Here is a 24,605-nt window from a genome sequence, read left to right on the forward strand (position 1 = left end):
GTGATGTCACACAACTCCTCTTCCTCCCCCCAGCCACGAACAATACCACGGGAACGTGGAGCAGCAGAAGCCCCCTGTGACGGCTGCTGCGGTTGTTCTTCTGCCGCTGCCGCCTCTTCCTCCTCCACAGAAACACCTTCCTCATAATCATCCGAGTCTGACTCCTCTCCTTCCCCACACGACTCCTCTTCTTCCACCTCCTCCCCCCTCTGTGGTGCCGCAGGTGTTGAGGAAACCTGTGGTTCGGCTGAAAATTGGTCCCATGACTGCTCCTGCCATAGCTGTTCCTGTTCCCGCTCCTCCACAGCTTCATCCACCACTCTACGCACGGCACGCTCCAGGAAGTAAGCGTAGGGGATCAAGTCGCTGATGGTGCCTTCAGCGCGACTCACCAGGTTGGTCACCTCCTCAAATGGCCGCATGGTCCTGCATGCATTTTGCATCAGTGTCCAGCTGTTGGGCCACAACATCCCCATCTTCCCAGATTGTGTCCTTCTACTGTAGTTGTACAGGTACTGGGTGACGGCTTTCTCCTGGTCTAGCAGGCGAGAGAACATGAGCAGGGTGGAATTCCAGCGAGTCGGGCTATCGCATATTAAGCGTCTCACCGGCAAGTTGTTTTTCCGCTGAATATCCGCAAAGCGTGCCATGGCCGTATAAGACCGCCTGAAATGCCCACACCACTTCCTGGTCTGCTTCAGGATGTCCTCTAAGCCTGGGTACTTTGAGACAAATCTTTGCACGACCAGATTCAGCACATGTGCCATGCAGGGTACATGTGTCCGCTTTCCCAAATTCAAAGCGGAAAGGAGATTTCTGCCGTTGTCACACACCACGTTGCCGATCTCCAGCTGGTGCGGGGTCAGCCATTGCTCCACCTGTTTGTTAAGAGCAGCCAGGAGAGCTGCTCCAGTGTGACTCTCCGCTTTGAGGCAAGACATGTCTAAAATTGCATAACACGGCTTGACGCCGATGAAGATGGCCGCTTAGATCAGAGCTCCCGTGCCTGATCCACCAGAAGCTGCTCACAAAAGCCCTATCGCCGTCCCATACCGGCTATGAGAAGCGCCCGCAAAGCCCAGGATACACCGGTGCACCCCAAGTCACAGCAAGCGCCGACAGGAAAGACTGTCCCGGAGCTGTTCCGAGCTCTGCGCAGCAACACCCAGACACCTAAGATGGCGCCGACGAAGGAGATTCCGCCACCTCGTTCCCCTTCAGACCGGGGCTCCCAGGCTTCCTCTCCGCAGGCAGATAAGCCCTCAACACTGGCTGACATCCGCGCCATGGCGGAAGATATAAAAGAAACGTTCCACTCAGCAATTGCGGAGGTCCGTAATGACATGGCAGCTTTTAACACGAGGCTGAAATCATTGGAGGAGGCGGACGCGGAAAAGACCACACAGATCTCCAAACTCCAACAGGTGTCAGAGAAACAGGCATTAAAGCTGCTAGACCACGCCAGCCACTTGGAAGATTTGGACAATCGGGGAAGGAGATGCAATATTCGCCTAAAAGGTATGCCTGAATCTGTTACTCATGAGCAGATCCCAGAGGCCCTTTCTGCAGTTTTTAATAATCTCCTACACAAACCTAAAGAATCTCCAATAGACTTTGTACGGGCGCACAGAGCACTAAGGCCCCGAGCAGCTGAATCCAGTCAACCACGTGATATAATTTGATATAATTTGCTGCCTTGCTTCCTTCCAATTGAAAGAAGACATCATGCGTGCTGCGAGATCACAAGATGCCATTTTATTCAATGATCACCCAGTTCACCTATACCAGGATCTATCTATAATTACGCTTGCCAAACGCAGGGCCTTAAAACCCCTGTTACAAGCTTTAAGGAACAAAGGCAGCTACCGGTGGCGATTTCCATTCGCACTCTCTGTACTGCATGGAGGGAAAATGTTTTTTCTACGAGACGCGGCAGGAGTAAAGGATTTTTGCCAAGACCTGGATTTGCCACCAATGGACATTCCGGACTGGGACGATCCACCTTTTGGGCAACCTTTTAAATCTAACGGACCCCGGGAAAAGAACCCACGAGAGCTGACTGACACAGGAAATACTCGCGTTAGATCCCCACACAAGAGCCCAGATTCCCAGAGGGACCCCACGGCATCGGAATACAACTCTGAGGCCTCTGATGGTGAATGATCGTGAGTGTACGATGGCCATATATACAACATGAGAGAAATTACAAAGTCCCCCTACCCTCCCCTTGTTATCTTCCACTACCTCCCGCTTCATGGTTTAAGTTAGCAATATTTATGATAGCTGAATGCAAAATCTTACTCCCAATGTTTGGAACTGAGACTCATACGAACACAATCCATGCATGAAGGTTGTGGTTCTTTACGTGCTTTTAATCAGTCTTGATGACTTTTTTTTTTTAACAGGTAATTTTTATTGATTTTGTCAAAGTTTACACACTTAGAAAGGAGTAATAGTCAGTACAAGCATACCTCCTCCACAGTAGTAATTACAGCAACATATTATGTATAGCAGTAGATTTTGCTGGGCTATAATATAGCATGGTGTTCAGTCCGTGGTAAGTATGACCATATAGTCCCAGGTACGCATAACAAGCATAAATAACAGCGAGCGGGAGAAGCAGCTCGCACTGAGAGAGAAGTCAAAGGCGGGCCTCAATTGAGGAGCATCTACTGATGCTTGGCCCGTAAGAGGTGAGAGAGGAAGAAAGAAGAAAAGGAAAGAAGGAAAAAGTTGCCCGCCCATCCCCCGCCCGCCACCCACCCCACCCCCAACCCACCCAGGAATTATTTAGTCAATGATAGGGATAAATTTGTCGTTAGTAGGATCTAAGACCCTATCCTCCCAGATACCCCATATTTTGTTAAATTTTTTGGGACATTTTCTATTTAGATAGGTAGTTCTATATAGTGGTAGAGCACTGTTAATTGATTTGGCCCAGGTGCCAACCGTTGGAATGGAGGCTTTTTTCCAGAACTTTAATATTTCTTTCCTTGCTTGAAAGCATAATATTTTAAGCAGCGTTTGCTTATGTCTTGAAATATTGACCGCCTCTATTCTGCCCAGGAGTAATAAACCCATGTCTCTAGGGATCGCTGTTTCTAATAGAGCATTAATGATTGAGAGTATATTTTCCCAGAAAGGGATAATTGTCGGGCACGACCAGAAAATGTGGACAAAATCTCCTCTGTGTACCACACATCTCCAGCAGCTATCAGAATGGGTAGGGTTCATCCTGTGTAGTTGTGCAGGGGTAAGGTATATTCTATGTAGAAATTTTATTTGTATAAGTTGGTCGCTTGCGGATATCACTGTTGAGGGGAGTTCCTCTAAGATTATATCCCATTCCTTATCACTAAGAGAGGGGATGTCTGCCTTCCATTTCCGGTAGCATTTTACCAATCTAGAGTTATTAGCATCTGATAATTCTGCGTAGATAGCAGAAAGGGTCTTTGGAAGATTTTTAGTCAATAGGAGTTTTTCAATCTTATCTATTTGCAGATCAGGTGGTTGGGAGCCAAATTGTGATCTATACGCATGGTGAAGTTGCAGATATCGGAATAAGTATTTATTTGGAAGATCACATTGGGTCTTAAGTGTATTAAAGGTATGGATAGATTTCTCATGTTGTATGTGAGATATGTTTTTTATACCATATCTTGCCCATATAATGGGGTCAGGAATGGTAGTAAAGTGCTGAAGAGAGGGGTTACCCCAAAGAGGCGTGTAAGGAGAGATTGTGTCTGGAGCTATAAAGGGGGTTCTAGCTACTTTCCAAGCCTTCCATGTAGTTGTCATCAGTAGCGTAGTTTGGGAATTGGCTTTGGGGCCTCTATAGGGTAGATTAGTAAGATGTTCGTAGGAGCCCAATATTGCCGCCTCTGCACTCACCGCTGGGTTTGTGACTTCTTGCGAGAACCACCATCTAATAGTGACAAGCAGAGAGGCCCAGTAGTATTTCTGGAGGTGTGGAAGAGCCAATCCACCTCTAGATTTAGGGAGCTGCAGTACATCCAATGCTATTCTAGGCTGCTTTCCTGCCCAAATAAAAGTTAGAATAATTTTGTCAATTTTCTTGAAGAGGGCAGAAGGGAGCCAGACAGGACATTGGCGGAAGAGGTACGTAAATTTAGGTAGGAAAATCATTTTAAGGAGGTTAATCCTTCCTATCAGTGTAAGTGGGACTTTATTCCAAACTGCGCATCTGGACTCAAGTTGGTGAATGACCGGGTCTATGTTAAGGTTCTGATATGTGGTGAGGTCACTGGTTACTTGAATTCCCAGGTATTTAAATTGGTTTACTACTGATAGCGGAGAGTTTAGTTTACGTGGTGGGTTAGGTGCGGCGTCTATAGGGAACAGGATTGATTTATCCCAGTTAATTTTAATGCCGGACATATCTCCAAATTTTTCAAACAGGTGGAGTGCTGCATCTAAAGAAGAATGGGGGTCATTTAGGTAAAGAAGTACGTCATCTGCATAAAGAGATATTTTTTCATGCAGGTTGCCAATCGATAGTCCCCTCACCAGGGTGCTTTGTCTGGTTTTAGCTGCAATGGGCTCCATGGCCAGTGCAAATAGACCTGGTGACAAAGGGCAGCCCTGTCTAGTACCCCTTCGTAAACAGAAAAACTGTGAAATTGTGTTCCCTGTTTTGATTTTAGCTTTGGGGGAATCGTAAAGTAATTGGATCCATTTAATGAAGTTAGTACCAAACCCGAATCTACGTAGTACCGCCCACAGATATTCCCATTCAACTGAATCGAAAGCTTTTTCAGCGTCTAGTGACGCTATTACTCTCTGGCCCGGATTGGAGTGAGAGGCGACAATATTGGTCAGCAGCCTACGAATGTTTATATCAGTGCCTTTACCAGGCATAAAGCCTGACTGGTCGTGGTGTATCAGTTTGAGAATATAAGAATTTAGTCTAGTGGCTAAAATTTTGGCTAGTATCTTTGCGTCCGTGTTCAGGAGGGAGATTGGCCTGTATGAGGAGCATTTACTGGGATCTTTCCCTGGTTTGGGAATCACTATTATTAGAGCTTCTGTCATAGAGGGTGGTAGGGAGTTTGTTTCAAATGAGCGTTGGAGTGTATTTTTTAGTTTAGGAGCTATTAGTTTGGAGTACTGTTTGTAATATTCTACGGGGAAACCGTCCAGGCCTGGGGTTTTGCCAGTCTGCATACTGGCTATGGCATTAATCACCTCATCAAGGGCGATTGGAGCCTCAAGTGCCTCTGTGTCTTCCATGGACAGTGTGGGTAATTCTATTGCTTCTAGATAGTTGTCTAAGGCCTCTACCGGTTTTTGAAGACGGCTAGAGTATAGGTCAGAGTAGAATTGGAAGAAAGTTTTATTAATTTCTACTGGGTCAGTAATATGGTTACAAGAGTCAGATGATATGTGTGGTATGATGGTCATACTCCTAAAGTCCTTGGAGAGCCAGGCTAGCATTTTCCCAGCTCGGTCACCGTGCTCAAATATCTTTTGTCTTAGGTCCAGCATACTCTTTTTAGTGGTATCTATTCTATAGAGTTCTAGAGTTTGTAATGCTGTTTGCCATTTGTTATACGTTGTAGTAGTCTTAGTGGTAATAAACTCTGCTTCCAAGTCGGTAGCAATTTTTTCCCTCCATTGCAGTGAGGCATACACCTGATCTCTAGCGGTTTTTATGGCCCCTGCATACTGCGCTCTTAAAACGGCCTTATTAGCGTCCCATATAAATTGAGGCGTAGTGGATCCCTTATTTTCTTCCCAGTAGTGTCTGATTTGTCTTTTAATGATGTCGTCTATTGTAGGGTCAACTATCCAATGAGGAGATAATCTCCATACTTTATCTCCCTGTTTCATACTCCTCTGAAATATTACTTCCAAAGGCGCGTGGTCTGAGATGCCTCTAGGCAAAAAAGAGGATGCTTTAATTCTAGAGAGCATGTCATCTGAGGCAAGGGCCAAATCGATTCGCGATAGAGTGCCGTAGGAAGCCGAGTGGCAAGAATAAGCCATAGTATTAGGGTGTTTCCACCTCCAAACATCTGTCAGCTTGTATGCATCTAGCCAGTGTCTAAATATTAACGTGTCCTTGCTAGAGGGTTTGAGTCTATCTATAAGTGGATCATGAATAAGATTAAAGTCCCCACAAAGGATTAGTTTTTTAGATGGCATTTGTGCAGTGATAGTAATTATTTTGTCAAGGATAGAGATATCTGCCGGAGGAGGTAGGTAGACGTTCACCAGTGTAAATTGCTCTTGTTCTATTGTAGCATTTAGAATTACATACCTGCCCCCAGGGTCTATTTTAATTTCGTGTAGTTGGAAAGGTAGGGTCTTGCTAATAAGAATTGAGACTCCTCTGGAATAGGATGAGTATGTGGCATGATATGCGTGTGCTACCCACGGCTTTTTAAGTGCTAAAATTTTCCCTCCTGTGAGATGCGTTTCCTGCAGGAAGCATATATGGGGTGAGTGTTGCTTTAGGAAGTTAGTAACCAATGTTCTTTTTATTTTGGAGCCTAGACCTCTAACACTCCAAGATAGTAGTTTGACTGCAGACATTTAAGTAGCATATAGTAATAATTGAGTATAGAATAGGTAGTTGCTCGCGACCTTTCCATCCGAGGGGAGCGGGGGGAGGGGAGGGAGCCCAGGCAGGGGGCAGGCAGGCCCAGAGAGGAAAAAAAGGAAAAGAGAGACATAGCATAAAACAGTTACCTTACAACAGTACATCCCAACAAACCCCCACCCTACATCCTGGAGAGAAACCACAAACATCCAGATGCCTAAGATCCCTTAACTAAACTGTATTTCAGATAACCTTCAGTCCCAAAATAGGACTGGAACTGTCCAAATTAAACCTAAACGGAAAAACCTCTTAAGAGGTGGGGGCGGTAGTGGCCAAGGTAGAGGCCCGCTACCCAACTTCACCCAGTTGTCTTTCTGGGGGTACGGCTTGTGCTCCTTACTTGTATATTTGGTGCGTGGGGGGGGGGGGGGGGGAAAGGGAGGAGTAGGAGGGGAGAGGGGGGGGGGAGTGAGGTCTTTACCAAAGGTGTGCGGTGTTGACATATGTCATGTGTATAGGTTTCAGACATACCATATATCAGTTGTATGCCAGTATTTGGTATCTGGTGCGGTCAACTGTGCACACATTATATATAGTTGTATTTACCAGGCCGATCTCCGTGCAGTCGTCCATCAGAAGTGGGCTGCTCCCGCACGGAAACGGGTATAAATATTTGGTATCCGTGGCACAGGTAACCATACAGCATATAAGTTGAGGGGGTGGGTATGCAATGTTACCAAAAACCGGGGAGGAAAAGGTATATGGGTGGTCCCAACTATGCAGCCGTGTGTAACCAACCCCATGTATATAACAGAGTGCATTAAGCAGCGTTTAAACTTTTAGTCTATTGTACCATAGGCGAGGGGGGGGGGCATTTCAGTATAGAGCTGGAAAGTTATTTTGAGCACATAGTGTTGCACCATAAAGGTCTGTTTTAGGCTCAGCTAGTCCCGTACCCCAATTAAGGTCCCTCGATATCAGTCCCTTGTGGATGCCTTAGCATAATGTAGTCAGGAGCGCAGGGAATGGGGGGGGGGGGTCTCCAAAACTGCAGTAAGGGGAGACATCGGTCTAGCACGAATTGGGTGCACAGGTCATCCCACACAGGGCATGAGGCTGGTATTTTACTGCACAGGACAGTTGAGATCATCATTGAGATTGTACACAGTACACATAATATTAATTCATATACACAGTATATACATACATAAATGTCTCCATTCAGGTCTCTTGTCTAAGCGTATGGCTTTAACACAGCAGGGTCTTGACAATGAGGCAGAGACATATATTCAGCGAGATGCAACAACACACCGGGGAAGGAGAGCTGCGTTACCATATCTAAGTCAAGGCATGTAGCACCTACACGTCATAGGCACAATTCAAGCTGGGGTATTATCCTTCAGTGCTAATACCTTTTACAATTACTGTTTTTTCAGCAGCTTCCCTTCCATGCGTGCATATGTGTAGGAGTCACATTCCGCTACATATAGCGCCCCAACCCGATGCACAGTAACCTGTGTATACCAAGCACAGAAAAAGGGGGGGGGGGAGAGTAAAAGGCACCCCTGACGTACATTTGGCCATCCAAAGGGTGCGAGGTTTATGACCAACTATTGCATGGTTAAACGCTTTGACCTGGTTAAGTAAATACAAGGGGCAAGAGGGGGGGGGGAAGGGGGGGGGTTAGGGGGGGGGGTAGGAGTGGGATAGCAAGTAGTTATACCATTCAACATAGCTAACTCGTGACCAGTGATATGCACATATACATGTGTCGCATAATGCTGCGCATCTGGGATCACATAACCAAACAGTGAGAATAACAGTTAACCGTAATAAAGCAAAGATCTATAAAGGAGAGCAAGAGAACCGGTTGCTTAGCTGAGCGCGCAGGCTGTCATCTCCGTGTTCGCTGCTATGGTGGCTCCGTGTGTGTACAAGGTACATTGGCGCCCATTCTCAATGATGTAGGCGGATAGTGCAGAGATACCACGCAGCACTTTCCTTTCAGTGTTCGTTAGTCTGCCTTTAGGCGCTAAACAGTACAGAAAGCAGTAAAGGAGCATACGTGGTCTGCATAAGCAATAGTTATTCAGAAGTTGCTGTTATAATGTTATAGTTCATGAGAAACAAAAATTCTTCCCCATGTATCTCAGGCGCAACAGTCAGTGTTCAGGATACGGCGTTATACAGGGTAAGCTGTGGGGCCTTCAGAGGTACTGTGTTCCCGCCAGAGCTAATGGGGGGGGGGGGCGCATAAGAAGGGCGCCATTATAGATGTAGACTCCCAAATAGCGTAGTATTGCCTAGCTTGGGGGAAACAATTATAACCGTGTATTGCCACAACAGAGGTGACTACATTAGTGGGTCAGGTTAGCCAACGAGTGGATAATGTTACTTATCTGGTTGTAGTGCAGGCAAAGTCTTTAACCACGTGGTGACCTCCGCTGGGGTTTCAAAAAAGATGGTGAATTCCCCGTCTTGGATTCGCAACTTTGCAGGGAACAGCATAGCATACTTTATCTGACGTTCCCTCAGCTTTGTCTTTACATCTTGAAAGTTTTTCCTGAGTTTCTGCGTCTCCGTCGTATAATCTGGGAACAGCATCAGGCGCGCATTTCCCAGCTTGAGATCTGTCACTTTCCGAGCTGCAGCAAGGATTTCATCACGATCTCTGTAATTTAACATACGGAATATTAGCGGCCTTGGGTATGCCCCAGGGAGGTTTTTCTTGGCTGGAATCCTATGCGCTCTCTCCACAACGAACTGCGAGGAAAACTTGGCTTCTGGTAGTAGCTCCTTAAGGAGGTCCTCTATATAGGCTGGAACGTCTTGCGTTTCCTCTCCCTCTGGTAGCCCCAGCAGACGCAGATTATTGCGCCTATTTCTATTTTCAGCGTCGTTTGCACGGGCTTCAAGCTGGGAGACTCTTTTATTGACGTTGGGCATTTCAGCATCGTGTCTCCTAATGGAGTCCTCTGCATCCGATGTGCGTCGTTCTAGGTCCCTTGTGCGGTCTCTTATGTCTGCTAGATCTTGACGCAGGAGGCCAAACTTGGCTTCTATGTGGTCCATCTTTGTAGTAAGGATCGTTTGGCAAGATTTGATCGCCTCCATTAGCTCAGCCGAGCTTGGTGAGGGGAAGATGGCCTCCACGTGGTCTACCGCCATATCTTCTGCGTTCTCCGGCTTGTTGGTGGATGCAGCTCTGGAACCAGAGGTAGTTGACTGCTGGTTGTCAGTCGGGGAGACATTCTCCGGTTTATCTTTCTTTCCTTTGCCTCCCATCTCCCCGTAAGGGTTGTAACGCTGGGAGGTTTTTGGAGGCCGAATCGGGCCCGGGGGGTATAAGCGGTCTGATGAGGCCTCGTCCTTTTCCTCAGCTGATGTCGCGGGGGGATCCCACCAGTTCTCCAGGGTGAATCGGGGTGAGTCTACAATACCTCCGGAGTAGTTTAGGTGTGTTACTGCGTAGCAAGCAGGCCGATGGCTATAGATTAGGAGAGCTGGGTAGCGGAGCTCAGAAGAAAGACGTCCGCTCAGCACGCCATCTTGGCCACGCCCCCAGTCTTGATGACTTTAAAAGCTATATGGGAACCCCTGGAAGAAATTAGAATGCTAGTAATGTTCCAAGTGATTGTTGGGGATCGGGAAGATGGGGGCTCAGATACAGATCGGCCATATCTTCCCCCTCCGGTTGGGGGTTGGGTGATGTTCTGGGTGGGAAACGTTATTACATGTGCCTAATTGTCTTCTCATATTTGCTCGTAATGTAAAGGTTATTTTGGGACGGTGGTAGTGAAATATGCACTAAGAAGGTGGTGACAAGGATGGGATATCCTCTCTAAATTTAGTGGTTTAAACACACATCAGCTTTGTGCTTACATCTTCTGTGTGCATCTTCTACTACCCCCACTCAGTGAGGTATCCATCACTGAACTTTTTGACCACACAGAGTTAGTGGATGCGACCCACCCTGTCGTATCCACGTGGTTTCATATATAGGATTACACTAGACTACTCTTCAAACCGGTCTGACCGGCGTCAGACTCTCTTTTCTCTCTATTCTTCTCTTTTGACTCCATTCATCCTCCTTTCCTGTCTCCTTTCGGTTAATATACTGCTGGGGCCTTGCTCCAATCTGATAACGACCCCATTAAGTGCAGAAATGTCAAGTGCATCAAATATTGACACCAGGATGAATACGCACACCTCCACCAAAACATGGAAGGTTGTGTCTCTGAATGTCAATGGTATGAACACACCAGAAAAGAGAACTATGATATTCGACTATCTGAGACAAGAGAAAACTCAGTTTGCCTTTCTCCAGGAGACTCACCTCAGGAAACAGCATATCCCATCAAAATTTGACTCTAGATTTCCCTTAGCCTTCCATGCTACCTCAGCCACGACTAAAACCAAAGGCGTTTCAATTTTCATACACAGGGAAATTCCCTTTGAAGTAGAGGAAATTGATCAAGATCCGGAGGGGAGGAGTCTCTTTGTGAAAGGCAAAATTGGGGAACACAAAATTACCTTGGCGTCCCTATACGCTCCAAATAAGTCACAGCCTTCCTTTTTCATATCCCCCTTATCAAAACTTTCGGGTTTTACTGAAGGTATATTAATATGTGGAGGTGACTTCAATGTGCCGCTTAACCCATTATTAGATTGCTCCAATGGTTCTTCCGCTTTATCATATAGGGCGTTAAGAATTATTAAATCCCAACTGCAAAAACTGACACTTATGGACCCCTGGCGGGTTTCACACCCCAAAGAAAAAGATTTTACCCATTTCTCTCCCATTCACAACAAATACACAAGGATAGACTATCTATTAGTATCCCAAAGAGACTTGTCTGCTGTCATAGATTCTGCAATTGGCATCCAATCCATTTCAGACCATGCACCAATCTCTATAACCTTGCAACTGCCTGACAAAATCACAAAGACTTGGTGCTGGAGGCTTAATCCACATATTTTATCTGACAAATCAAGAATTTCTGAAACTTCTGAAGTGATCAATGATTACTTTGTTAGAAACAACCAAGCTGATACTGCTAAATTGACTGTTTGGGAAGCACATAAACCGGTACTCAGGGGGCATTTCATAAGGTGGGGAGCAAAACTGAAAAGAGAAAGGGAGGAAGGTATTAAAACACTGTCAGCTACTATCCTGCGGCTAGAGCAACAGCACAAACAATCTTTAGCTAAACAATCTCTAGCAGAATTAACCTCTACTAGAATTAAACTACACAACCTATTAAACACCGAGGCCAAAAGAAAGATCATGGCAGGAAAGCGCATATTTTACGAGATGGGCAATAAAAGTGGGAAATACTTAGCAAAGGCATTACGTAAACAATCATACCACTCCCACATTGCCTCAGTCATAAACAAACAACAGGGAAAGGTAGCCAAATCTGAAGATATTGTAGAAGAGTTCAAACAATACTACAATTCTCTATACAATTTGAATCCCCAGGCATCTGATCCTCAATCCCAAAACAGGAGAAACAGCAAAATATCACAATTTCTTGCAGAACACTCCAAACCCCTAGATCTAACCCAAACTGATAGAGAGGATCTGGAGGCACCAATTACAACAGACGAATTTATCATGGCAGTTAAAGCCCTCAAAACAGGTAAGGCTCCCGGGCCTGATGGCCTAACGGCCCAATACTATAAAACCTTCAGCTCATTGCTAGCACCCCCCTTCATAGCGGCTTTTAATAAAATTTCTCATGGCATGGTCCCATCCTCTCAGTTCCTAGAAGCATATATATCGGTGATTCCAAAACCAGGAAAAGACTCACAATTTTGCGCCAATCATAGGCCAATCTCCCTATTAAACTTGGATGCTAAAATACTAGCCAAAATAATAGCAAACCGGCTTCTCCCCCACATAGAACGATATGTGCATATCGACCAAACGGGGTTTGTGCCTGGGAGGGAGGCTAAGGACAATGTCATGAGAACAATAGGCGTGATGTCGTATGCTAAAAAGCACGCTCTTCGGTCTTTCATTTTATCCACTGATGCCAAAAAGGCATTTGACAGGGTGGCATGGGATTATATACATGCCACCCTGTCACATCTTGGCCTTGGGGCCTCCATGAGACAATGGATTGGTCTCTTGTATACCAATCCCTCTGCTAGGGTGAAGGCCAACGGAGTGCTATCCAATCCTTTTCAAATCACAAATGGAACTAGGCAGGGGTGTCTACTTTCCCCTTTGATATATATTTTGACCCTGGAACCATTCTTGAACGCAGTACGATCAGACAAAAATATTAGAGGAATCTGGACAGGTTCTGCCTATCAGGTAGTAGCGGCATTCGCAGATGACCTGCTTTTTTACCTGCAAGATCCCATTACATCAATTCCCAACCTCATGCGTAAATTTGAGGAATTCGGTGACCTGTCCAATCTAAAAATAAATTTCCACAAGTCTCAAGCACTTAACATATCCTTAGACCAAGCGACAATCCAACTTTGCAAAACTTCTTTCCCTTTTTCCTGGCCTAACTCATCTTTAAAATATCTGGGGATAAACATTACTTCTAATCTAAATGACCTTTTCAAGGCAAACTTTGAACAGATTGTTAATACTCTTAAGACAGACTTACTGAAATGGGGACAACAGAAGAGCTTAACATGGTTCGGCAGAATGGCCTCGATTAAAATGAACCTGTTGCCTAGAATTTTGTACATCAGTCAGTGTTTGCCCATAGACCTTCCTGCACGATTTTTGAAGAACTGTCAAACTCACATTAACCGCTTCATATGGGGCCATAAACCCCCCCGAATCAGGCGAACTACCCTCTCCATACCCAAAGATTTGGGAGGAGTCGGACTCCCTGATTTGGCTAAATATCACTTAGCCTCCCAATTATGTAGGGTGGTTGAGTGGGCAAACGTGACCTCTCCCAAACAATGGGTGATAATTGAACAAGAAACAGCCAATTGTGCTGCCAGCACACTGGGCTGGACAGACACTACTCAGAGCCAAAGAAAATCCTGGCAAAACCCTATCATGACGGCCACAATACGTTCCATGCGACGCTCGCTTCCTAATCTTGGCCTGGCCTCCTTTCCGGGCAAACTAACACCCCTGAGAGACAACCCATCCTTTACCCCATACGTAGATATACCTTTTTTGAAAGAATGGATTCCAGATAGATGCCCAAGAGTGGTGGATTTCATTTCTCATGGGGTAGTAAAATCATTCACAGATATGGCACAATTATGCCCAGAAACTCCACTCACACGATGGCAATACTTTCAAATTCGCCATTACCTTTCTACGGTTAAGGATAAATTTAATGCAAATAAGCCCCTCTCCTCCTTTGAAAACCTTATTTTGAGTAGTGGTCCCCATAAACATCTAGTATCTCAGTTATACCAAATGCTCATTCTAACGACAGTCCCAGACAAAATCAAATATCAGGAAGAATGGGAGAGAGATTTGGGGATAACCATAGAAGAGGAGCAATGGCAAAAAATCCTCACAATCAATCATAAGGGATCATTAAATGTAAACACACAAGAATCAGGCTTTAAAATAATAGCTCGCTGGTACAGAACCCCAGTAGTCTTACACAAAATATTTCCAGCTGTCTCTGAAGCCTGTTGGAGATGCAACTCGGACATAGGCTCACTTCTCCATATCTAATGGTCATGCCCTTTAATCACTCCATACTGGAAAGCTCTCCACACATGGATTGAAAAGATTTCATGCTCCAAAGTGAATTTCTGCCCGAGTTCTCTGCTCCTCCATGATACCGAGGATCCATTGAAATCATATAAGGGTTCGCTCGTTATGCACATGATCAATGCAGCAAGAGCACTTATAGCGACACACTGGAAGTCTAATTCACCACCAACAGTTGCTAACTGGATTCGGAGAATGGATTCTGTGGCAAAAATGGAGGAACTGATTCCTCTCTCTCAGGATCGCTCTGAAAAATATTTTCTCATATGGTCTGTATGGGTTGAATTCCAATACTCAGAAGATTATAAACGTCTTTTACAGGTTTAACATGAACAACCCACCTGACTATCTCTTTTCTGCTTCTCTTCCCTTCAATACCTATTCTCTTCTAAACTCTTCCTTTCTCTCTCTGACGCTGGGAGACCGGTTACCCTCTTGTTATAGGACATGTAATCTGCTTTTTTCTTTGTTATACGCTTCCTGATTTAAATATGGTTCACATGTTAGCTGTTTATGCCAATAACATGTATGTTGTAAAACTTTAATAAACTTTTTCAATAGTGAAAAAAAAATTGCATGACACCGTCGTACCTGGCATGCAGCTTAGGCTCTGGGGAGATGGGGCTGTGTAGCTGGAGAGGAAGAGGAGATGGCAGCACCGCTAGAGTTCAACTGACACTCAGCTGAGGAGGAGGAGGTTGACAGCGAAGAGGATGTAGCTGGAGGAGAAGGAGAGGAGGTGGAAGGAGGCCTGCCTGCAAGCCGTGGAGGTGTGACAAGTCGGTCCGCTGAACAGCCACGTACTCCCTGCTTGCTGCCATCGGTCACCAGGTTGACCCAATGGGCTGTGTATGTAATGTAGCGGCCCTGCCCGTGCTTGGCAGACCAGGCATCCGTGGTCAGGTGGACCCTTGACCCAACGCTCTTCGCAATAGATGACACCACTTGCCTCTGAACTGCACAGTACAGTTTGGGTATGGCCTTTCGTGAAAAATAAGTGCGGCCTGGTATCTTCCACTGCGGTGTCCCAATGGCCACAAATTTACGGAAAGCCTCTGACTCCACCAGCTTGTATGGTAATTGCTGGCGAGCTAATAGTTCCGCCACACCAGCTGTCAGACGCCGGGCAAGAGGGTGACTGGCCGAAATTGGCTTCTTCCACTCAAAGACTTCCTTCACGGACACCTGGCTACTGCTGTGGGCAGAGGAGCAGGAACCGCTCAAGGGCAGAGGCGGTGTGAAGGAGGGTGACTGTGAAGGTTCAAGGGAGAAAGTGGATGAAGACGATGCACCTGAAGGAGGAAGAGGAGAAAGAGGGCGGCTTGTCTTTTGAGGGGTGCTGCTTTTCCTCAGGTGTTCTTCCCATAGCTGTTTGTGCCTTCTCTCCAGGTGCCTTCGTAAGGCACTTGTCCCTACATGAGAGTTGGCCTTTCCACGGCTCAATTTTTGCTGGCAGAGACAACAGATGGCTTTGCTCCGATCTGAGACACACATGTTAAAACATTTCCAAACCGCTGAGCCCCCCTGGGGTGATGGCGCTACGGTGGCATCAGCAGCTGACGTTGAAGGGCATGTTGGCTGGCTGGCCATAGCTGGCGATACATGGCGCCGGACACTGCCCCCAGCTGTTTCTGAGGACGAGCTCCCTCTGCTTCTATCATGGAGTCGTCTCCTCCTACTCCTCTCTGGCTCCCCCTCTGAACTGTCCCACCACCACCACCACCACCACCAAATAACTCCTGCGAAGTGTCAAATGCAGCGGATGTGGTGCTTGTACTAGCGCTGGTAGCACTGGCTGCGGGAGATGAGGTCTTCTGCGTTAAATACCCAAGCACGTCCTCACAATTTTGGGAAGTGATGGCACGTGCCTTCTTCTGAGCACTGTACTTTGGTCCAGATCCGCACGAAATCACAGCAACACCACCTCGCACAGACCTGCCAGTGCCAGGTGGCCTTCCTCTGGGTCTTCCTCTACCTCTTCCTCTACCTGGTTTGTCCATTTTGTCCATCTCGGGGGGAAGCTAGGTATATGCAGTGAGGTGAGTTCACTCAACAGAAAAGGTAGATATGCAGTGAGGTGAGTTCACTCAACCCAAAGGTAGTTATATATGCAGTGAGGTGAGTTCACTGAACACAAAAGGTAGCTATGTGCAGTGAGGTGAGTTCACTCAACCCAAAGGTAGTTATATATGCAGTGAGGTGAGTTCACTGAACACAACAGGTAGTTAGATGCAGTCAGCTGAGTTCACTCAACACAAATGTAGTTATATGCAGTAAGGTGAGTTCACTCAACAGAAAAGGTAGATATGCAGTGAGGTGAGTTCACTCAACCCAAAGGTAGTTATATATGCAGTGAGGTGAGTTCACTGAACACAAAAGGTAGCTATGTGCAGTGAGGTGAGTTCACTCAACCCAAAGGTAGTTATATATGCAGTGAGGTGAGTTCACTGAACACAACAGGTAGTTAGATGCAGTCAGCTGAGTTCACTCAACACAAATGTAGTTATATGCAGTGAGGTGAGTTCACTCACCAGAAAAGGTAGATATGCAGTGAGGTGAGTTCACTCAACCCAAAGGTAGTTATATATGCAGTGAGGTGAGTTCACTGAACACAAAAGGTAGCTATGTGCAGTGAGGTGAGTTCACTCAACCCAAAGGTAGTTATATATGCAGTGAGGTGAGTTCACTCAACCCAAAGGTAGTTATATATGCAGTGAGGTGAGTTCACTGAACACAACAGGTAATTAGATGCAGTCAGCTGAGTTCACTCAACACAAACTTAGTTATATGCAGTGAGGTGAGTTCACTCAACAGAAAAGGTAGATATGCAGTGAGGTGAGTTCACTCAACCCAAAGGTAGTTATATATGCAGTGAGGTGAGTTCACTGAACACAACAGGTAGCTATGTGCAGTGAGGTGAGTTCACTCAACCCAAAGGTAGTTATATATGCAGTGAGGTAAGTTCACTGAACACAAAAGGTAGCTATGTGTAGTGAGGTGAGTTCACTCAACCCAAAGGTAGTTATATATGCAGTGAGGTGAGTTCACTGAACACAACAGGTAGTTAGATGCAGTCAGCTGAGTTCACTCAACACAAACTTAGTTATATGCAGTGAGGTGAGTTTACTCTACAGAAAAGGTAGATATGCAGTGAGGTGAGTTCACTCAACTTAAAAGGTAGTTATATGCAGTGACGCAAGTTCACTCAACACAAAAGGTAGTTATGTGCAGCGAGGTGGGTTCACTCAACACAAACGTAGGTGTATGCAGTGATGAGGTGGGTTAACTAAACACAAAAGGTACTAGTAGTAGGTAAATGCAGTACTGGGTAGGTAGTACAATGTGCAGCTCCCTGTCACACACACAGGTGTCACTGAATGTGCTGCTGAATGCTGGTGGGCTGCTGGCAGTGGGACACACACATTATGAATTAGCAATGCTGTCTAAGCAACACAAGTGTCTCACACACACAGGTAGTAGTCACTGAATGTGCTGCTGCTGCTGCTGCTGGCAGTGGGACACACAGTATGAATTAGCAATGCTGTCTAAAAAACACAAGTGTCTCACACACACAGGTAGTCACTGAATGTGCTGCTGCTGCTGCTGGCAGTGGGACACACAGTATGAATTAGCAATGCTGTCTAAAAAACACAAGTGTCAGTTTCAAACACAGGAAAAAAAATTGATCACACGAGCAGGATGAGCTCTGAAAAGAGCTTTTCTGGGGCGCTATTATAGCAAAAAGATTCAGCTAAGCAAGCTAAGAAGGCAAGAGCCTGACTAATCTGTCCCTAGGAGAACAAGTCTGCAGCAGCTGTCCCTATTCTGTCTCTAGCAGGCACACGAGTGAGGCTAATGGCCGCCGGAGCCTGCCTTATATAAGGGGGGTGGGGCTCCAGGGCTTAGTATAGCCGGATTGGCTACAATGCGCCTGCTGACTGTGATGCAGAGGGTCAAAGTTGACCCTCATAGAGCATTATGGGGCGAATCGAACTTCCGGGAAAGTTCGCCTTCGCCGGCGAACCACCCGATGTTCGCCTGGAACCGTTCGCCGGCGAACTGTTTGGCTCATCTCTAGTTCCTATTTCATACATTAGTTTCACCTTTTAAAGGAGTCATCAGGCAAACAAAAGGAAATCCCTATGGATCCAGATAGAGATGTACTGTATATGATGCACAAAAATCGATTTGAAGTTCTATATTGAATTATGTTTTTTGTCAACCTATGCTTTGTATGCTGTGTCTCATAAGGAAATTAAAAGCTATAAGATGCACCAGATCTTTCTTTGTGTTTAAATAAAAATTATATTAAAAAATAACAAAAGAAAAACCGATTTACTTGCCTGGGGCTTTCTCCTGCCCCTTGCAGCTGTCTGTCCCACAGCGATAGCTCCATTTGCAGCCGTCGGCCCGGGGTCCCTGCACGTTGGTCCACCAGGCGTCCTCTACTGCGCCTGCACGAGCACCACTGTCAATCAAGCCCACATTGTCCGCGGCTTACTGCGCAGGTGCAGAATACTGCGCCTGCACAGTATGCCGAGGTAAATGTGGGCTTGATTGAAAGTGGCGATTCATGCAGGCGCAGTAGAGGACGACCCCGAGGTCATCCTCTGCACCGTGCGGGGACCCCGGGCCGGCGGCTGCGAACGGAGCTGTTGGCGTTGGAGAGACCGCTGCAAGGGGCTGGAGAAAGCCCTAGGTAAGTTAATCGGATACAATACAATACAATAATACAATAACATTTCTATAGCGCTTTTCTCCCATAGGACTCAAAGCGCTTAGGCTCTCTCAGATTCAGTAATTAGTAGGATGAAGTATTCACACAACAAAAGTTATATTTCTGCAAATGCCAAACTGAACAGGTGGGTTTTCAGTCTGGATTTAAACACGTCCAGGGATGGAGCTGTCCTGATCTGTTGAGGTAAGGAGTTCCAAAACGTAGGGGCAGCATGACAGAAGGCTCTGGGACCAAAAGTTTCCAAGTGGACTCTGGGTATGACTAGATTATTAGAACCTGTTGATCTGAGAATGCAGAGATTGCTACGCAGCTGCAACATACCTTTCATGTATCCAGGGCCTAAATTATTCAGGGATTTAAATGTCAGTAGGCCGATCTTGAATAGGACCCTCCATTCTATAGGTAGCCAGTGAAGGGAGTGCAAGACTGGCGTTATGTGGCAGTGACGGGGTCGGTTGGTTAGCAGTCTGGCAGCAGTATTCTGTATCAGCTGTAGTCGGTACAAGACCTTTTTTGGAAGGCCAGTGTAGAGAGCATTGCAGTAGTCCAGTCGGGATGTGATGAAGGCGTGGACTAAGGTTGGCAGATCTTCTGGGGGTATGAGGTGCTTGATTTTTGCAATGTTCTTCAGGTGAAAATAGGATGATTTCACCACAGCAGAGATTTGAGTTCTGAAGTTTAAATCCCCATCAATTAGGACTCCCAGGCTACGCACATGATCAGAGCTGCGCAGATCCGTGCCTCCTATTCCCAGTGGTGAAGACTGCAAGTTAAGTTGTTTTGTTATCATGCTCTGCCCTCCAATCAGAAGGACTTCAGTTTTGTCTGCATTTAGTTTCAGCCAGTTGTCATTCATCCATTGCTGTAGTTCACGTAAGCAGGCGTTTATAGTTAGAGTTGGGTCTGTCACACCAGGCTTGAAGGAAAGATATAGTTGGGTGTCGTCTGCATAGCAGTGGTATGTCAGGCCATGTTTTTGGATTAGTTTTCCCAGCGGTAACATGTAAATCGTGGAAAGCAGGGGAGAGAGGATTGAGCCCTGGGGCACCCCATACTTAAGTGATACAGGGGTGGACAGGAAGGGCCCCATAGACACTTTGTGGGTTCTGCCTCTCAAGAAGGATTGGAACCACTGAAGAACTATGCCATCAATGCCGCAGTATTCCTGTAGCCTGTTTATCAAGATGTCATGGTCAACTGTATCAAAGGCTGCAGAAAGGTCTAGCAGTATGAGGATCGAGCACTCTCCTCTGTCTCTTGCCATGAGCAGGTGGTTGCATATTTGGATGAGGGCAGTTTCAGTGCTGTGGTGTTTTCTGAAGCCAGACTGGAATGGGTCATAACTGTTGTTTTGTAGGATTTTGGCTTCTAGCTGGAGGTAAACAGCTTTTTCAATTAGCTTGCCCAGAAAGGGGAGGTTAGAGACAGGTCTGTAGCTGGTCATTGCATCTGGGTCCAGGGAGGGTTTTTTGAGGAGAGGCCTGATGATTGCTTCCTTCAGTAAAGCAGGAAATATCCCTGATTTTAAGGAACAGTTAACAATTTTTAGGAATACCGGTACAAACAGGTCGGGGCAGTTCAACATGAACTGTGTTGGGCCAGGATCCAGGTCACAGGTAGTTAGGCGGACGTGAAGGAGGATGCTTGATATGACTTCTTCATCAATTTCTTTGAAGTTTGACCAAGTGTTACATTGTCTCTGCTAATGGTCTTCGGCGCTATATTAGGCTCAGATGCTGTAAGTTGGATGGCGGACCTTATAGCGGAGACTTTGTCTGTGAAGAAATGGGCAAATTGGTCACAGAGGTCCTTTGAAGACTCGATGTTTAGTTTTTGACATGCCGGGTTGCAGAGTTTTTCCACTGTGCGGAACAGTTGGGCTGGTTTGTTAACTGCGTTTGCAATCTCTTGTGATAGAAAGGATGATTTTTTTCCCGTGATTACCTTTTGGTAGCTCTTCAAGTGGAGGATTAAGGCATGTTTGTCTTCTGGGGACTGAGATTTGCGCCACAGTCTCTCAAGTTTTCGGCCTTGTCTTTTCAGCTCTTTTATAGCGTTATCAAACCACTGTGCATGATGGTGTGGAGTAAGATATTTGGTGCGCAGAGGAGCAATGGTCTCAAAGGTGGAGGACACACATTTGTTGTATTTAAACACCAGAGTATCAGGGTCCAAGCTGGAGTCAGTCAATTCATCAAAGCTAAGGTTATCTCGGATATGTTGAGGTGTTAGCCCTTTTAAGCGGCGATATTTTATTTGATTCTTGACCTGGTGTTTGACAGCTGGTATTGAGAGGGAGAAGTGGATAGTGTGATGGTCTGACCAGGCAACAGGATAATTTCCACATTGGCTATTGACAGCCCAGTATGGAATATAAGGTCCAGAGTGTGACATTTCCTGTGAGTAGCAGAGCTGATTGATTGGAGGAAGCCCAGTTCATGTAAGGCACGAGGTAGCTCTATTCCAAGTTTTGAAGAGGAGTCATCCACCCATGTATTGAAATCTCCAAGAACAATCCATCTGGGGTGTTTCAGTGTTAGGTTGCATAGGAGGTCTACAAGTTCCTTAAGGAAGTCTGAGTGTTTTTCTGGTGGGCGGTAGATCAGCAATATGTTAATGTTTTTCTCAGCTGAAAGTTGCACCCCCAAGCATTCAAACGAGTTGGTAGGACCTACAGTAAGTGGTCTGATTTTCAAAGCTGATCTAAAGCAAAGTGCCACCCCTCCTCCCCTGCGTTCTTTCCTGTTGCAGTACATCACGGTATAGTTTGTTGGCACGGCGGCCTCCAGGGTGGGGCCAACTGGTTCAGAAAGCCAGGTTTCAGTCAGGCAGGCCAGATCAGAAGACTCTATTAGATCATGTATGATTGCGGTTTTGTTGTTTATCGATCTGACGTTACAGAGGACAGCCTTGATGGGGCTACCCTGGGGGCTAGGGTCTGAGATTGATCACTCCAGGACAGAACAGTCTCCAGATGTGTGGCTGTCATCTCTGCTGGATTGTGCTGGAGCTATTAGGGTTGTTGGCTGGGTGTACTCTGTAGATTTTGTCACAGAGTTATTTTGGTTCTGCGGTGAAGAACATCTTTTCCCACGTCCTCTCGAGCCTCTCTTTGTCTTTCTGAAGATTCCAACAGACTTCAGTAGAATTATTGTGGATTTGTCAATTGGATAGATATTTCTTGGTTGGTATACAGCTAGAAGTCTCTCTGCTGAATATTGATGTTTACACATTAGGATGGACAAGAGACAGCTCAGGGCTCCTGCTGAGAAAGGCCCTATTTAGAGTCAAGGTGTGAACTTTCTCAGCTGTGGCTGGTATCCTGCAGAGATCAAAGGGCCTGTATAGACTGAATTGTCCTTACACAGAGATGTATGGATGGACAGCATGGATTTGAAAACACAGTTCTTTGTTTAGGAATTTGAAGATATAATGTATAATGTATGTAGAAAAATATAGTCTATTGAGCATAGATGCTGTAGATAATCGATGAAAGTTACTCACAGGATGGGAGACAGCGGGCACAAAGAGGCAGAAAGTCTTTAAGGTCTCAGGTCAATTCCAAGGAAGGTGTGCAGTGTTCAGCCGTGTGTGATACCAAGGAAGATCCAATCCAGCTTAAATCTTTGCCATCCCAAGTAATCCAGGTGTTCTGAAAGGTTATAGGTGTTGCTGGAGAAGTGCTACATTAGAATCCACTGAAATTTTGGTCCAGTCTTTCCATTAAGAGGTTTAAAGTAGCAGAAATGAGATGTAATGTCTGGAGCAGCCTTAGAGAGCAGCAGCACCAATCGGATGCCCTTTTGTTTGCCTGATGACTCCTTTAAGTTAAGAATTACTGAAATAAATTGACTTTTACATACCTCCCAACATTTTGAGATAAGAAACGGACACTTAAGCCACGTCCATGCTACATGCCACCCCCGACACACCGCAGTCACGCATACCATAAAGATTTCATAAGAAAATTATGTTGTTTTATAATTCAAACCACACTGGCCCTTTCTATCCTGGTTCATTTTTCTTCATATTAACATTTGAAAATAAGAAATATATCAATTTAACGGAGTCAATAAAATACATTTTTTCAAGAGAAAAACATATATATTTATATAAATCTGTACCTCAGTCCTGAAAGAGGGACAAATGTGGAAGAAAGAGGGACTGGATTCCCAAAGAGGGACTCCTCAAAAAAGGGACAGTTGTGAGTTATGCTTTAACCATAATATTCTAATTTCTCAAGTTTCACCTGTACATGAATCCCTACTGTTCCTCAGACCCTCAGCAAGCCTTATCATGAGGGTCCCTTCTCCTGTCTGCTGCACCCCCCTCGCGGCCTTACTCAAATGTCGGTGATCAAAATTTCTACATGGCAGTGTAAAATAGCAATTAACTGTTTCATGTGCATAAAGTACACAAGGCTGACTTACCGTAAACACTGTACACTTCCACAAAGGTATGACCTCTGTTTGGTTTGCTCACAGTGTTGATCTACTTATATGGGATCCACCTCCCTTCCTTCCATTATGTTTTATGGAAAACCACATTCTTTGTTTCTTTTTTGGAATTTCCCTTGCTAACTGAAAGTGAAAGTAACGCAAGGATTACTGGCAAAGACTGTGACCAGTAAACACTCTACAAGCCTGCAGGGGATTAACCTCTCTACTGCTGGCTCCGTGAACTTGCAGTACAGACATGCTTACAAGTTTAGAGTAAGGCTACTTACACACCAAGACGTTGCATTTTAGGGGATGTTATGGTCGCATAACGTGCCCCTAACGCAACGTATGGTGGTGTTGAAGTTGGACGTCAGATTGAGCTGCGTTATGCAGCTCTCAAAGCAGCAGCTCCAGGTTAGTGATAGGAAGTCTGGATCTTTTTAAGGATTCGGATCATTTGAATCGGATCATTGAAATATCCGGATCTTTGAACCAAATCATTTGAATCATTTTACTAGGGAAGCAGACTGGGTGAAACAGGGCCAGGACAAGGTTCTCCAGTACTAGAGGCAAAAATCTATTAACCCTTCGCACACTCACATGCAAATGTTCAAACAAATGCATTCACAGATTCACTCATCCAGGCACAACTGTTATCCCTACAGCTAAATTAAAAGCCAGGGTTTTAGTTCACAGAAGAATGCATTCTTATGCTTAGTCACCTATACTGCGCAGAAGTACCCAGGTAAACATAGGTGTCCTAACTCTGGCCCTGTAACATGCATAGTGCAGACATGCAAACACATTCATTGCATCAAACCTATCAATGGATTAGGAGCACACATCCTAACTTCCTCTCCTGGGAAAGACGGTGCATCTTACCAATCGCACAAGGGAGCTAACGTTATGTGTCCACGTGCACCATGCGCATACACCAGCATAAGCTGTGTGCATGCTGACAAATACATACAGGGGAAGGAGGGAGTGCACTGAATTGGACCCTAGCCACAGGGGTCAGTAGTAAAATGGAAATACATATATCCAGGCACATCGCCTCTAGTTAGGACATTAAATAAATTATTAGGGAAAGGGAGGTGCTGAAGGGGGTGTGGCTAGAAAACAGCAAAAATCTATTAACCCTTCGCACACTCACAT

General features: G+C 45.6%; 1 protein-coding gene across 1 annotated transcript in view; it reads right to left on the minus strand.

The window, feature by feature from the left end:
- Nucleotides 1-23,526, minus strand: part of LOC137526001 (uncharacterized) — a 110,652-nt gene extending 87,126 nt beyond the window's left edge. The window contains exon 1 of the mRNA XM_068247211.1: nucleotides 23,442-23,526. The gene's annotated coding sequence lies outside the window, so the exon portion shown is untranslated. The remainder of the gene's footprint in view (nucleotides 1-23,441) is intronic.
- Nucleotides 23,527-24,605: the final 1,079 nt, after the last annotated feature.

The sequence above is a fragment of the Hyperolius riggenbachi genome, chromosome 7 (assembly GCF_040937935.1).
Source record: "Hyperolius riggenbachi isolate aHypRig1 chromosome 7, aHypRig1.pri, whole genome shotgun sequence".
Lineage (NCBI taxonomy): Eukaryota > Metazoa > Chordata > Amphibia > Anura > Hyperoliidae > Hyperolius > Hyperolius riggenbachi.